At 50.8% G+C, this 14980-nt stretch overlaps 1 protein-coding gene across 3 annotated transcripts in view; it reads right to left on the reverse strand.

Moving 5' to 3' along the window:
- Positions 1-14837, reverse strand: part of Sin3a (SIN3 transcription regulator family member A) — an 80607-nt gene extending 65770 nt beyond the window's left edge. Inside the window, exon 1 of one of the 3 annotated variants that reach the window (XM_045160381.1) lies at positions 14819-14837. The gene's annotated coding sequence lies outside the window, so the exon portion shown is untranslated. The other 2 variants (XM_045160380.1, XM_045160379.1) reach the window with 2 other exon arrangements.
- Between the last annotated feature and the right edge of the window lie 143 nt (positions 14838-14980).

Here is a 14980-nt window from a genome sequence, read left to right on the forward strand (position 1 = left end):
ACCACTGACCTCCCTCCACACACACCTGCATGCACACTCTCACATGTGCTCCACACATCTGAACACATCTAACACAAAAAAGGGACTGCAAGAGCTCCTTCTAAACTGTCCCTCTTCATGAGTCTGTCCATAACTTGACTGCTTCTGCCCACTCTAAATTTTCAAAATTATTACAGCTTCCCTTACCACCATAGTTCCTACACCAAAACCCCCTCCTTCATTGTAACCATTATGTCCTCTTCCTCTATTGTATGTACCACCTTGGTTCCCACATCCTGGTCCACTACCACTATAGCCTCCTCTACTCCTATAACCCAGACCACCTCCTCCCACCTCTTTCATAATTACCTCTTGGTTCACCACCTCTACTACCACAGCCCTCCTCTTCCAGCAAGGCCAAAAGTCCCTTCATCATCTCCAATGCTTCCTGCCTGACTAATAAAGTTGCCAGGTTCAATTCCACAACCTCTTTGTGATCCAGCAGATTGGGAAAGGGCCTTTTCCAGTTCACAATTATGTCAATGTGTGGTATTTCTGAGTAGTTCTATCGGTCTCGTGGTCAAAAGTAACAAAAGCAAATCCTTTTTCCTATTCTTCTGGACTTCCACAACTTTTTGTGGTTTCAATCTTGTCATATTTTTCATTTTTGCTTCGTATTTCACTTTGTCATACTTTTAAAGCTGTCTCTCCAGTTATATTCTTCTGTGTTTTCTTTATTACCAACAAAAGTTTTCTTCACAGCTACCTGAGCACCAAGCTTTACAGAATTCCTTCTTGAAGCATCTCATTGGTTCCAGTACATGTCCATCGACCTTGTGTGATCTGTCACACATTGCAGCATCTTTAAAAATCTTATTTGAGGGCTGGAGAGATGGCTTAGCGGTTAAGCGCTTGCCTGTGAAGCCTAAGGACCCCGGTTCGAGGCTCGGTTCCCCAGGTCCCACGTTAGCCAGATGCACAAGGGGGTGCACGCGTCTGGAGTTCGTTTGCAGAGGCTGGAAGCCCTGGTGCGCCCATTCTCTCTCTCTCCCTCTATCTGTCTTTCTCTCTGTGTCTGTCTCTCTCAAATAAATAAATAAATAAATAAATAAATAAATAATTTAAAAAAAAAGAAAAACCAAAAAATCTTATTTGAAAGCAGAAAGAATGAGATAAGAGAGGGATTCTGAGGGTCAGAGCCTCTTAACATTGCAATCACATTCCAGATGCATGTGCCACTTTGTGCACCTGGCCTTACATGGGTACTGGGGACTTGAACTCAGGTTCTCGGGCTTTGCAAGCAAGTGACTTTAACAGCTGAGCCATCTCTCTAGCCCTGCATCTACTTCTTAACACAGGAGTTAAGTCACAAAAACAAAGTCACCAGAATGTTTTAAAAATGTCGTATTTCTCACAATCTTTAAGTGTGCCCTATTTCTCAAAACATTCTCTTAACATATAGTCTATAGTGTCAAAGCTCTACCTATTAAGCTTCCCCAACTCTTCTGGTTTCTTTAGATCACCTCTTACACCATCAGAGCTGGGGGCAGTAGGGATGGCCAGAGTTCCAGAATCTTTTAGAGACATAGTCTCATACTGTATTTCAGGGCAGTTTCAAAGTTGTGGCAATCCTCGTTTTATTTATTTATTTTTATTAGTTATGTGCATACTCAGTGTGTAAACAGCCCATGTTGGTACCATCCTTACCCTCATCCCTGTCTCCCCCCCCCCCAAAGGGACCTTCCTCCTTGGGTATACTGGTTATACCGATGGGGACTGTGGATCATGCGTTGTGGGGGTAGCCACCAGTTACGGGGAAGAGGCAATGTCTCTGTGGGTTATGTCCGAACTGTGGCTCTAACAATCTTTCCACTCTCTCTTCCGCTGATTTCCCTGAGCCATGTTGGGCTTGTTTTAGGTCTACTTCAGTGATGAGGTCTTGGGAGCCTCTGTGTCTCTGGATCTCTGGTTTGGTAGGAGTTTAGTGTTCCTCTGTCAATCATCCTGTTTTTAGCTTCCCTAATGCTGGGATTACAGGAATAAAACATATCTGATTTTCAGAAAAATTAAATGAGTGCCATGGAAGATGACTCAATTGCTTAAATGTTTACCTTGCAAGCATGAGGTCTTGAGTTTGAGTCCCAGACCAACAGTAAAATGCCAGGCATGGTGGCAAGTGCTTAAGAGGCAGAGAAAGGAGTATCCTTGAGAGTTACTGGTCAACTGATCTAGTCTAATAAGAAAGTTCTAGGCCAATGAGACCCTGTCTCAAACAATAAAATTAAGAAAAAGTTGAAGGAATTGTAAGAAGCAGGCCTCCACAGGTACCAGCACACATGCATAAATAATTAAGAAATAAAAAAAAAAAAGAGGGGCTGGAGAGATGGCTTAATGGTTAAGGCATTTGCCTGAGAAACCAAAGGACCCAGGTTTGATTTTCCAGGATCCACATAAGCCAGATGCACAAGGGGCACATGCACCTGGAGTTCATTTGCAGAGTCTAGAGGCCCTGGCATGACCATTCGCTCTCTATCTGTCTCTCTTTTATCTCTCTCTGCTTGCAAATAAATACAATAAAAAAAAAAAGAAAGAAATAGAGCTGGAAAAATGGCTTAGCAGTTTAAGGACCCATGTGCGATTTCCCAGAGCCCACTTAAACATAAGGTGATGCAAGCTCGCAAGGTCGCATATGCACACAAGGTGGTGCACACATCTGGAGTTCAACTGCAATGGCTGGAGGCCATGGCATGCCAATTCTCTCTCATAAAAAAAAAATTTTTTTAAGAATAAAAAATAAAGTTGGGCTGGGTGTGGTGGTGCACACCTTTAACCCAGCACTCAGGAGGCAGAGGTAAGAGATCACTCTGAGTTCAAGGTCACCCTGAGAGTATGAAGTGAATTCCAGGTCAGCCTGGGCTAGAGGAATACCCTACCTTGAAAAGGAAAGAAAAGAAAAAGAGAAAGGGAGGGAGGAAGAAAGGCAAGGTAAGAAAGGAAGGAAGGATGGGGGAGGGAGAGAGGAAGGGTAGACTGACCCAACCTGGGTTGCCATTATAAACCTCACCTTAGCATGTACCTACCTAACCAAGTTCCCATCACCACTACCAAGTCTAGGGTGCTACTGTTGCAGCCATCTACAACTAATGATTAAGAAATGTCTTCCTGTCAACTCTCTCTGTTTTTATAGGAGAAAAATAAAAGTCATATATTCCCAAATATGATCAAGGCATAAAAAATAAATTAAATTAAAAAACTGGGAGTGGGGTTGAAGAGGTGGTTTAGCAGTTAAAGTGCTTGCCTGCAAAGCCAAAGGACCCAGGCTCCACTCGCCAGGACACATGTATGTCTGATGCACAAGGTGGCGCTTGCATCTGGGAGTTCATTTGCAGTGACTATATGCCCTGACATGCCTATTCCCCCCCCCAACCCTCAGATAAATAAATGAAAAATGTATTTTTAAAGCCAGAGTGGTTACACATACCATTAATCCCAGCACTCAGGAGACAAAGGTAGCAAATTGCTGTTTGAGGCCAGCAGCTGGAGGCCCTGGTGTGTACCCATTCTCTCTCTGTCTCGTCCCTCTCTGCTTGCCACTTTGTGCATCCAGCTTTATGTGGTACTAGGAAATTGAACTCCACGTGTTAAGCTTTGCAGACAAGCACCTTTACCACTGCCCCACACAGTATTTTTTATCCTATTACATATATTTTCACACACATGGGCACATATATATTTTAACCACCTATATGTCTTCTACTATGCTTAGCATACCTGCTTGCCTGTGACAGAAATAAAATTGTTCATGCATGTATGCAGCCTCTAATAATTACTAAGCATACACTATGTAATGGGTATTCTAGGAACTGTATATGTAACAGTAAATAAAACAAAAATCTGAGCTGGAGAGATGGCTTAGCTGTTAAGGCACTTGCCTTCAAAGCCAAAGGACCTCAGTTCAATACCCCAGGACCCAGGCAAGCCAGATCCACAAGATGACACATGTGTCTAGAATTCATTTGCAGTGGCTGGAGGCCCTGGAGTGCCCATTCATTCCCCCCCCCCTCGCTCTCATAAATAAATAAAAGTAAAAAAAAAAAATCTCTCTCAAGCAGCTTACATTTACTTAGACTCAGTGGTGTATTTTACAACCCCAGCACCAGGGGAGGCTGATGTAGGAGGACTGCTGCAAGTCTGGGCTCAGTCTGGTCTACAAAGCCCTATCCTAGGCACTGGGACTATAAAAAAAATGAATCTCTGGGCTAGAGAGGTGGCTTAGCAGTTAAGGAGCATGCTTATGAAGTCTAAGGAGCCAAGTTTGATTCTCCAGGTCCCACATAAGCCAAATACACATGGTGGTGCATGAGTCTGTAGTTTGCAATGGCTAGAGGCCCTCCCTGGCATACCCAATCTCTCTCTTTCTCTCCCTCTCTAATAAACATATATAATTAAATCTATTAAAGACAAGAAAATTCATCTCTATCTAGATGGGACTATGAGCCAGTGCTAAGACTTTCCTGCTAAAGAAAGCCATTATTGGAATTGCATTTCTCCTACAAGCATGAGCCTGAAACTGGCTGAATTTGATTCCCAGGACTTACATAAACAGCTGGGCATGGACACACATGCCCCTAACCCAGTCCTGTAAGGGAGCAGAGACTTGGGAACTGGCAGAGCTTGTGAAAAACAAACAAACCTGGCAAGTCTAGGATCAGCAAGACTGATCCAAACAAGAACAGGTAGGGAGGGGGCTGGGAACATGTCTCAGTGTTTAAAGGCACTTTCAAGCACCTGTAGCTTGAGTTCAATTCCCAAGCTACCCACCTAAACTGGTTGCAAAAAGTGGTGCAATTGTCTGTCATTAGCTTGCAGGGGCCAGAGGCCCTGGTGTGTGCACACGTGCTTGTTCGTGCAAGCGCGCACACGCACACACACACAAACACACACAAATAAAGACTTTCTGCTCTAGCCACTGCAAATGAGTGTACCTTGATGCAGAGGAATCCATGTCAGTCTGCAAAGGGCACATACAGGTCTAAGTTATATGCACCATATACAAGAAAAAAAAGTGAGCCAGTAAAAACTGGTGAGGACAAAACAAGATGCCAAAAACTCACTCTAGGGTTGGAGATGGAGCTCATTTAGCAGAGTACAACACATATGTATGGGCACACATGAACAAGATGGCACTCAGGAGGTAGAGGAAGAAGAATCTGAAGTTCAAGGCCAGCCTGGGCTACATGAGAACCTATCTGCAAAAAGAAGCCAGGCACGGTGGTGCATGCCTTTAGCCCCAGCACTCTGGAAGCTGAGGTAGGGGACATCTATGTGAGTTTGAGGCCAGCCTGAACTACGCAGTGAGTTTCAGGTCAGCCTGGGCTGGAATGAAACCCTACCTTGAAAAAAGCAAAACATATATTTAAAAAAAAGAGAGGGGGACTGGAGAGATAGCTTACTGGTTAAGCGCTTGCCTGTGAAGCCTAAAGACTCCGGTACGAGGCTCAATTCTCCAGGACCCACGTCAGTCAGATGCACAAGGGGGCGCATGCATCTGGAGTTCATTTGTAGTGGCTGGAGGCCCTGGTGCACCCATTCTCTCTCTCTCTGCCTTTCTCTCTGTGTCGCTCTCAAATAAATAAAAAGTAAAAAAAAAGGAAAGATGACAATAAAGAAAACAAAAGTCCTTGAAATTCTTGAAAAGAATATAATAGAATATTAGCAAAACTCTCAGACTGCTGAAAAGTCTTTCTAGATGGATTAGCACACTATGTAACTTACTAAACTTTAACAAGGAAATGGTAAAGATTCCCACATTAGCAGAAGTAGAAGAAACAGGAAGGCATAAGAAAGAGTAAAAATAATGTATAGAAAACAATAGCAGATGTAAATATTAACAATATGTCCTAAATGAAGAATAAGAGTAACATACATATAAAGTCCTCATTCCCTTCAGTGATTCCCAAATATCATTCAAATTAGTAAGGGGATCAGTTCAGCACATTCAACAATTCACGAACTCCAAAAAAATGAGAGAATTTAATTTCAACATGTCACTGCCCCTACCATGGGCAAAGTGCTCTCCAGAAACACTAAGTGAACCACTTAACTCAAAATGAAGTATATAACTTCAGGCCTTTTCTGTTTCTTAGGCAATGAGCCCACTTCATCCGTCCCCATGGTGGATCCTCCCTCCTCTGAAGCTCCCTTCAAAACTTAGTACTTGCTTTTTTTTTCTCGTACATGCAGTGTGGTGGGAGTGGAGTATGCATGTGCATGCCTTTGCAGCACTCCATGCACTTGCCTGTCTGGAGTTCAGATGCAGTGGCTAGAGGCCCTGGCATGCCCGTTCTCTCAAATAAATGAAATATTTTTCAAAAAGTAGTTTAATTTTCAGACACACACACACACAGGGGGTGGGAGCAGTATGCCAGGACCTCTTATTGCTGCAAATAAACTCCAGGCTTGTGTGACACTTTGTGCATCCGGCTTGACATGGATACTGGGAAATTGAGTCCAGGCCTTCAGGCCTTGCAAGTCTCATGTAGCCAAAGCTGGACTCAAACTCCTTAAATAGCCAATGATAGACTGTAACTCCTGATCTTCCTCCTCCTATCTCCCATGTGCTAAAATTATAGATGTCACCACACCTGGCTCTTTCTTCACTATTAAAACATACATGTTGTGCTCACTTTAGCAGCACATACACTAAAACATGCATGTGGGAGGCAGGGGTGAGCTACAGGTCATACTGGGCTACAGTGAGAACCTGCCTCAAAAAAAAAAAAAAAAAGAAAAGAAAAAGAAAAAAATAAAAAGAAAGCCACTGTTGTGGTGCACGCCTTTAATCCCAGCACTTGGGAGGCAGAGGTAGGAGGATCACCATTGAGTTTGAGGCCACCCTGAGACTATAGTGAATTACAGGTCAACCTGGGCCAGAGTGAGAGCCTACCTCGAAAAGCAAAACAAAACTAACTGAATAAATAAAGGAAAGAAAAAGGAAGGAAAAAATAAATTATTGTTTTGGTTTTGCGAGACAGGGTCTCTCTGGCCCAGGTTGACATAGAATTCACTATGTAGTCTTAGGGTGGCCTCCAACTCACATCAATCCTATTTCTGCCTCCTGAGTGCTGGGATTAAAGGCATGCACAACCACGCCCAGCTTCTGATTTTAAGAACCCACAGGAAATAAAGCTTAACAAATTGTTACCTGGGGGAATTATCTAAAGCTTGAAAGCCTTGAAAAGCACTGAGCTCAGTCGCTTGCACGTTTTTATTTTTCTTTATTTGAAAGAAAAAGAGGCAGAGAATCTGTGCACCAGGGCCTCCAGCTACTATAAACAAACTTCAGATGCATGTGCCACCTTGTGCATCTAGCTTTACATAGGTACTGGGGAATCAAACCTAAGTCCTTTGGCTTTGCAGCTGCTAAGCCATCTCTCCAGCCCATACTTATAAATTCTCACTTAAACTCTGTTTGACCTGTGCAGCTATCCAGAATATCTTTGCTTTACGAGGTATCTTATGAAAGTAATACCTACCCTCCCTCCTTACTTTAAAAACTGCAGTTTGAGCTGTGCATGGTAGCACACACCTTTAATCCCAGTACTTGGGAGGCAGAGGTAGGAGGATCACTGTGGGTTCACGGCCACCCTGAGACTACATAGTGAAGTCCAGGTCAGCCTGGGCTACAGTGAGATTCTACCTGGAAAAACTGAAAATAAATAAGCTAAAACTTTAAAAATGCAGAATTTGGCCAGGCATGGTGCTGCACACCTTTAATCTCAACACTCAGGAGGCCAAGGTAGGAGGATTAAGTGCGAGGCTAGCCAGAGACTACATACTGAATTCCAGGTCAGCTGGAGCTACCATGAGACCCTAGGAAAAAAAAAAAAAAAAAAAGGCCGGGCACGGTGGCACAGGCCTTTAATCCCAGCACTCCAGAGACAGAGGTAGAAGGATGGCCATGAGTTAGAGGCCACCCTGAGACTACATAGGAAATTCCAGGTCAGCTTGAGCTAAAGTGAGACTGTACCTCAGAAAAAAAAAAAAAAAACCAACAAAACAAATAAACAAACAAACAAAAAACCACCCTCCAAAATAAACAAAAGTTTGGTTGTGGTATTGCTTGTCTTTAATCCCAGCACTCAGAATGCTGAGGCAGTCAAGGCCAGCCCAGCCTCAAAAAAGAAAGTAAATTCTCTTAGATGTTCTACTAAAACCTTCTGAATGACAAAATGTTATTTTAAGGTATTTTAATCCTGAACAATACTAAAACATATAATAGTGACATTTGGAAAGGAAGAACCCCAACTTTACTTGCTGTTTTAAAGCCTAAAATGGGCCTTGTTACCTTGGCACACCAACCAGACAATATATTCTATAAAGGTATGAATTAGGTCTATCTATATGGCCAGCACAATGCACTGCAAATGGCAGAAATGGTTTAAACAAACTTTCCTCCATGGTACATCCTTCTCCACTATCTTTGAGAATTTACAGCATTAGGAAAAACACTGATGTTTGTTTTTCCTCCAGACCTATTCTACTACAACATTCATCTCTAAAATGCTGCTATTGCTGTTAAGACTTCGTAGCTTAAAGGAAGATAACTAGTCTCTTCGCATGGATATAGCACAGGGCACCAAGTTTTCAGTCCTTACCGACTTATGTAATTTAGCAGAAGCATTCATTATCAGTGCATAAATACTGATTCCAAGCTTGCTTCCTCAAGAAGATGGTCAAAAGCACGTAACAAATCTGAGTGAAAGCATCATTTAATAGCGTATGCATTAGAGCAAATCTTAACACAAGTTAGGAGGTGATGGATGCTCCAGGAGTCAAATACACCTCACTCGGTTTTAAAATATGGCAAGGAACCAGGCTTTTCTGAATAGAATACGTAAAAGAATTTCCCTGTTACCTTAACAGTTCTTGGTGACACTAAGTTTTATGTAGCAAAACCACCTGTACAACGAAAGCATTCAAAAATCCAAGTGTTGAAATCTGAATATTTTATTTAAGCCTGAATAAAAGTATTATCAGAACGGGGACGAGGGGTGGGAACAGAGTCGTGTGAACCATGTGCTGTAGGCTTTACACCAAGCACCATACATAGGTGTGCGCGCGCGCGCGCGCGCACACACACACACACACACACACACACACACAAACTTTCTAAAAAATCATCTTTGACGATCTAGTTCGGATATTAAAATTCAAATCCAACTCTTCCTGTTCATGAAGAGCATAAACTTCCATGCTGGCTGGCTGGCGCCTGGCAAACTGGGCTTAAAGTCCTCATGTATCGAAAACAGCCCCCAAGTCTATCTAGCCACCCGGAACTCCATTAGCGCAAACGAATGAAGTCGCGCCTCGGGCAGCCACCATAGCTGCACAGCAAGTGAACTCCAGGAGAGGCAGGCACTCGCCACATTTCTAGTCCCGGATGACCCGGCCCCTCCCCCACCAGCCCCGCCGAGGGCGCCCGGGCACAGCGCCGGTGGCCAAGCTAGACCGCAGGGACACCCGGCGAGGACCTCCAGAGTCCTCGTCCCAGTAATTACGAGCCACGGGGAGAGGAGGGACCCGGCTCTCGCTCTGCTGGCCCTGGCAGCTCCGTGGAGCTCGGGGCAGAAAACAGCTCTGGGGAAGCCCAGACCCTCGAGCCCCAGGCGGAAGGGATGGCCCGACCGCAAGTCTAAGTCCTGACACCTTTGCAGCTCCCCGGCGAGCGCCCCTCCCACCCGCGGAGACCCGGGGCGGGGCGGAGGCAGGCAGACGCCGCGACTCCCAGCCAGGCCCGGCAGCGGGCTTTCCCGAGCGCCGCCTCGCTGCCAAGGAGGCGGAAACTCGGGCGGGAGCGGGGCAGCCAGCGAGGGGGCGTGGCATCGCGGCTCCGGACGGCCCCTCTGGCCAACCGGATACCGAGAAGGCGGGGGACCGGGGTGGGGGGGGGAGCAGAAACGCAAGGCTTCACGCCCCCCTCGCAGCCGCGCCCTGAAGTCACTGGCGGGAGACCCCCTACTCGTCCCGGCCGGCTGGCCCCAGGCCCCGCCCACCCGCAGGGAGGAGGAGAGGAGGGGGACGGCCCAGCCCGGCCCGCCCCTTTCTCCACCATCGCACGCGCGCGCCGGCCCCGCCTCTGAGCGGCGGCACGAGAGCCCGCCCCTCCGTGCGCACCGGGACTACGCTCGCCTCCCCCTCCGCACGGAGATCGGCCCCGCTCCGCCCCCCACCCCCCCTCCCCACAGCCACACGCCTCCCGCCCGTCCGCGCTACGGGAAGCCGACGAGGTCAGCCCCCCACCCCCTATAAAGATACACACCCTGGAGTGTTGGCGTTACCCGCCGCCCGGGCTGCTGCTGCCGCCCGGCGTGCTTTTCAGCGCCGAGCTTCCTCCAGCCGCTCAGCACTACGCGTCCCTCTCGGCGTGAGCCTAGCACTCAGCAGGGGAGGCCCGAGAACGGCGCGGGGCACAGGCCCCCCGAAGCTCACTGCCAACCTTCTGTGCGCTAACGGAGCGGTCACGGACCCCGGTGCCCGGACTGGGAAAGAGGGAGGGAGGGAAACTCTTGATGGGGGGAAGGGGAGGGGGAGGGAAGATGGAGAAACCGTCTCTCCGCCGCCTCTACCGCCGCGGCCGCTTCTCTGTTACCCGGGAAATCCCGCCCACTCTCCCGGCCCGCCCCGCAGAGGGAAGGCTCGGCTGCGCTCCGCCACAGGACGCGGCATCCGTCCATCAGAGACTAGCCAATCGCGGTTCCTCCCTGGCCTTTCTTCCCGCCCCCTTCCCTCTCTGCTGGGAGGGGAGAGCCGCTCACCTTCTCCACGCCCCTATTGGCGGGGAGCGTCCCTAACTCAACCCCGCCTATTGGAGACGGATTGCCGAATCCCACCTCCGAGCTGCGCCACTATTGGAGGATGTAGGGAAGCCCTTCCTGTTTCATTGGCGAACCCCGCACATCCCCGCCCCTCATCGGCTCGGCCACAGGCCTAACAAATGGGCTCCCGCCTCCGCCGGTCATCGCATTGGAAGCCTACCTTGGGCTCACTCACCGCCCCAGGAAGGTAAGTAACCGATGTGGGGGTAAAAAAAAAAAAAATGTCCGTAAAGTGAAGCAGACTCCTCCTACCACACTACCAGGCCAGACTCCGCCCCCAACCATCGGATTGGACCGTCTGGTCGCCGGTAGGAGCCTCCATTGGACGCGGCGCCTGTCCAGGAAGGAGCCGGTTCCGCCCAGCGCGAGGAGGCTGGACCTTAGCAGCCCTTTTGTGGAATGTTTACACTGCAGCCTGAAGCTCAGAGTTCCAAGGCCCTTGGCTGGGGTAGGAAGGTGGTGGCTCGGAGCTGGACAGCCAGGCATCCGAGGCTTTTGGAGACGTGAAAGGGAAAAGCAGTCGTATTTCCAACCTGGAAGACTCCCGTAGCGAAACAATGAAAGAGAACCGAATCCATCACACCCAATATCACACTTAAACACTCTGCCGCCTTCTAAGCACAAATGTCTGGAGCAGTAACCGGCAGCTCTCAGCGAAGCTTAAGATCTACAGCTCTAGGCTGATAAATAACCAGAGGAGTTGGCAGCCTGTCGCTGCTGGAGGGGGGGTGGTGGTGGCTGCAACACTAATTCGGAAGCTCCCAGAACCTAAGTATGCAGTCCTCGGAAGCGCGGAGATCACCGAGAGCCGGCCCTTAAAAGCCACCGCCCTGGCAAGCCTCCGGAAGGCGGAGCACGAGGCGAAGGCTACTCCCGATGGAGGCATCCTCAAGCTGGAGGAGCTAGGATGCAAAGGAAAAGACCAAACAGGGGACGTATAGAGGAACGTTGGGAATACAATCGCATTGAGAGAACGAACAAAAAAAAAAAAAAAATGCCAGAGCTTAGGGCGGAAGGTCGGCTGTTCCCGGGAAAAGTCGGCTACCTTAAGTTTCTGGGAAGGATAAGGCTTGAGCCTAGGAACTTACGGGTAGACTCCGTCTCAAAAAGGAAAAGAAAAAATTCAGGTCCAATTTGGCGAAGTGCATCCATGGCAGTCCTTGGGCCCTCAAAGTGTAGGTGGGTAACAGTGCCTGGCTCTTGCAGACGAAGTGCTTGTGGTGGCACCTAGTTGCTTTTATTTCTTCGCCAAATAAGGCATGCGCTCGAAACTGGCCTTGCTTTGGGGGGCGCTCTCGCTGCACCAAGAGAGAAGGCGGGACTAGGCTTCCCGCGCTCTCCAGCAGAAAGGACGCTTCTCCCCAGCACTGAGCGCGTCCCCAAGAGGCAGGGCCCACCGCACTGCCACCCGTCCCGAGAAGACCGGCCGCAGACTCGGGCTGGCAACAGGTGAGTCTAACTCCTTCCTAGGATGGCTCCAAATGCCCACGACAGAAAGAGTTGTGTACTCCATGCGCGGCCGACAGGTGAGAACAGCCTCACCGGTAACCGAGCCAAGCCTTGCCTTGGAAACGGAGCTTTTCTAAGAATAAGAAGCCCCGGGCCAAACTGAGAGGTGCTTGAGGAGGCCGCACTTGAAAAATGACCGGAGCCTACATGACTCCCTACACTGGGTACTAAACGGCAATCCCACCGACACATCAGCAAACCGCCGAACTGTTGTCAGGATCAGGTCGTCCTGATCCCTTGACGGCGGGCGACATGCTACCATGGACCGTGAAAGGTTCCATCACTAGGTTGTCACAGTTTTAGATTACGCTAAGGACCGCAGCTACCTAGCCCAGGACGGAAAGGACGTTCAGGGCGTCCGAGCTTCATTAACTGAAGCTAAGGAACGCAGCGCAAAACAGCCAGGCTAGAGGATCGGAACTTTAGAGCACTTGACCCTGGCCGCAGGGCAGCCTTCCTCCCGCCCACGGAATGCAGCAGCCCCGAAGCTAGCTAGCTACGCCGGAACTGCATCCACGCCACGCACGACTCCATTCACCGGCTTCACCCCGAGCGCCCGAGGATCTAAAGCCTAGGAAGAATCTTTGTGTGCCTGCAAGGCTCTCCCCCGCCCCTCACCAAGGGCGCCCAGACGGGAACTTCCGGGCGGGAGGGCAGTGGCAAGTAGCTAGGCGGGCCTCACACATGTGCCGAGCGCGCTCTCGAGCGGGAGGGGGCAGGGAGCGCAAGGACTTCCCCTCCGAGCTGGTTCTAAAGGAGGCGGGCCTACCCGTCCCTCCAATCAGGACAAGGGGCGGAGACTCAGCCTCACGTAAGCCACAGGAATTCTCCCTCCGCCCTTGGAGGGAAAAAAAAGTCCTGGCAACTTAAACTCCAGCCCGACCTCCCGATAGGCGGAGCTCTGGAGATAGCCAGCCAATCCGAAGCCGAGAAGGGAAAGAGGGACTCGCACTCAGCCAGTGGAAGACAAGAGAAGGCGGAGTCTCCGGAGGATCCCCGGGGTGGGTGGAAGAGGAAACGGCCCCGCCCCTCGGATCCCCTCCAGGCTGGTTGCACAAGCCAGCGGCGGAGGAGATAGTAAACAGTCTTGGCCCAGGAGCGGAGGGAGGTAGGGGCAACTACGCACACAGAGGAGCCGGCTCCAGCCTCTCTCCTGGCACCGAGCCCCTGGGTCACGGCGGTTTGTCGACGGTGCCCCGCCTCTCCGCCTGCAGCCGCCATCCCGGCTGACGGACGCGCCCCTCCCCGCCCGCTGATGCATTTCCTTTTCCCGATTCTGAGCGTGGAGACTGTTTTCCCAGTTTCCGACCTTCACTGCCCCTTCCAGGCCATCCCCTTGAGGGCGCGCGCGCGCGCGCTCATACCCGCCCCGTACGGCTCGCAGCGGCACCTCGCGGAAAGAGGGAGCCGGGCACTCGCGCGGCCCGGGGTGGGGGAGCAGTCTCTGCCGCCGTGGGGTGGGCGGGGAAGGAGGCAGCTCCATGTTTGCAAGGGGATCAGCTGGGGCTTCGACTGGAACCCTCCGAGTTCCTGGAGATTTTTCCATACTCGTGGCCCGCGATCCTCGCCAGATCGCAGCCTGGCGGGCTCTGGCGCCGAATGCCTGCCCGCTGGGCTGCCACGGCCTGGAGTTCGGGAGCTCTCGGAGGCTCGAGGCGCGCGTAGGGAGGTGCTGGGCGCTCTATCCGGAACCACCTCTCCCGCCCCCATCTCCCTCCCGCAAATCCGGCGTTGCCCCCGCCCCCAGAGTCCTTAACAACCGCGGACCCGGGCACCCGCGCCTCTCCGGAGCGCGCCCACTGACCCCTCCGACAAGTTTGCCGGTAGGAACAAAACCCTCGGGGCGGCTGCTGCCCTCCCCGGCGTGGTTAGCTGGGAAAGCCGCGGCCCCGGCTCCCTCCTAACTCCAGCTCTCGAACAACTCCGGACGCCGCGGGCTCGGTGGGCCCGACCCCGACCAGGCTCTGGCCGCCGCCCCCAGCCGATTCCACGCGCCGCAGCTCGGACCGGGTTCCAATCTGTGTACGATCCTTACACCCCCCCCCCGCTTTTCTTACAATATTTTCTTTAAAAAATTAAAGCATTACAAGAACACTTTATCCCCTCCTGTTGGCCCGTACCCCGGTGCGCCGCCGAAACCTACCAAAACCGACTGCTCAGTGCAATGAACTGGGCGGCGCATGGGCGACCCCGGCCGTCCGGCCCCCTTCCCACCGCGCCGGCCGGCCCGGCTTGGAAACACACTAGCGAGCGGGCGGCGCCAAGAGCTCCCCTTCCTGGCCTGCCTGCCCCTCGCCTACCTCGGCCGCGGTACTCCGGCTCTCCCCTCTGCTCGCTCCCGGAGCTGGCGGCGCCCACACCGTCCCGGGCCAGCTAAAGCAAGCGGTCAAGGAACTAGCCCCCCAAAAGACTGAGATTGGGGGGTCCAAATTAAAAGCAGCTGTTTAACATACCTTCTGAGCCAGGCGAGGAGTCCTGAATGGGGGGGAACGCCCCCCACTGATCATTGGCTTCGCGGCGCACACGTCAGTTACCCCGAGCCCGCCCTCCTCCCTCAGCCCCGCCTCTTCCCCTTCATTGAATGCTCCCTGCCTCCACAAAAATAAAAATAAATA

Source organism: Jaculus jaculus, chromosome 10, assembly GCF_020740685.1.
Source record: "Jaculus jaculus isolate mJacJac1 chromosome 10, mJacJac1.mat.Y.cur, whole genome shotgun sequence".
Taxonomy (NCBI): Eukaryota; Metazoa; Chordata; class Mammalia; order Rodentia; family Dipodidae; genus Jaculus; species Jaculus jaculus.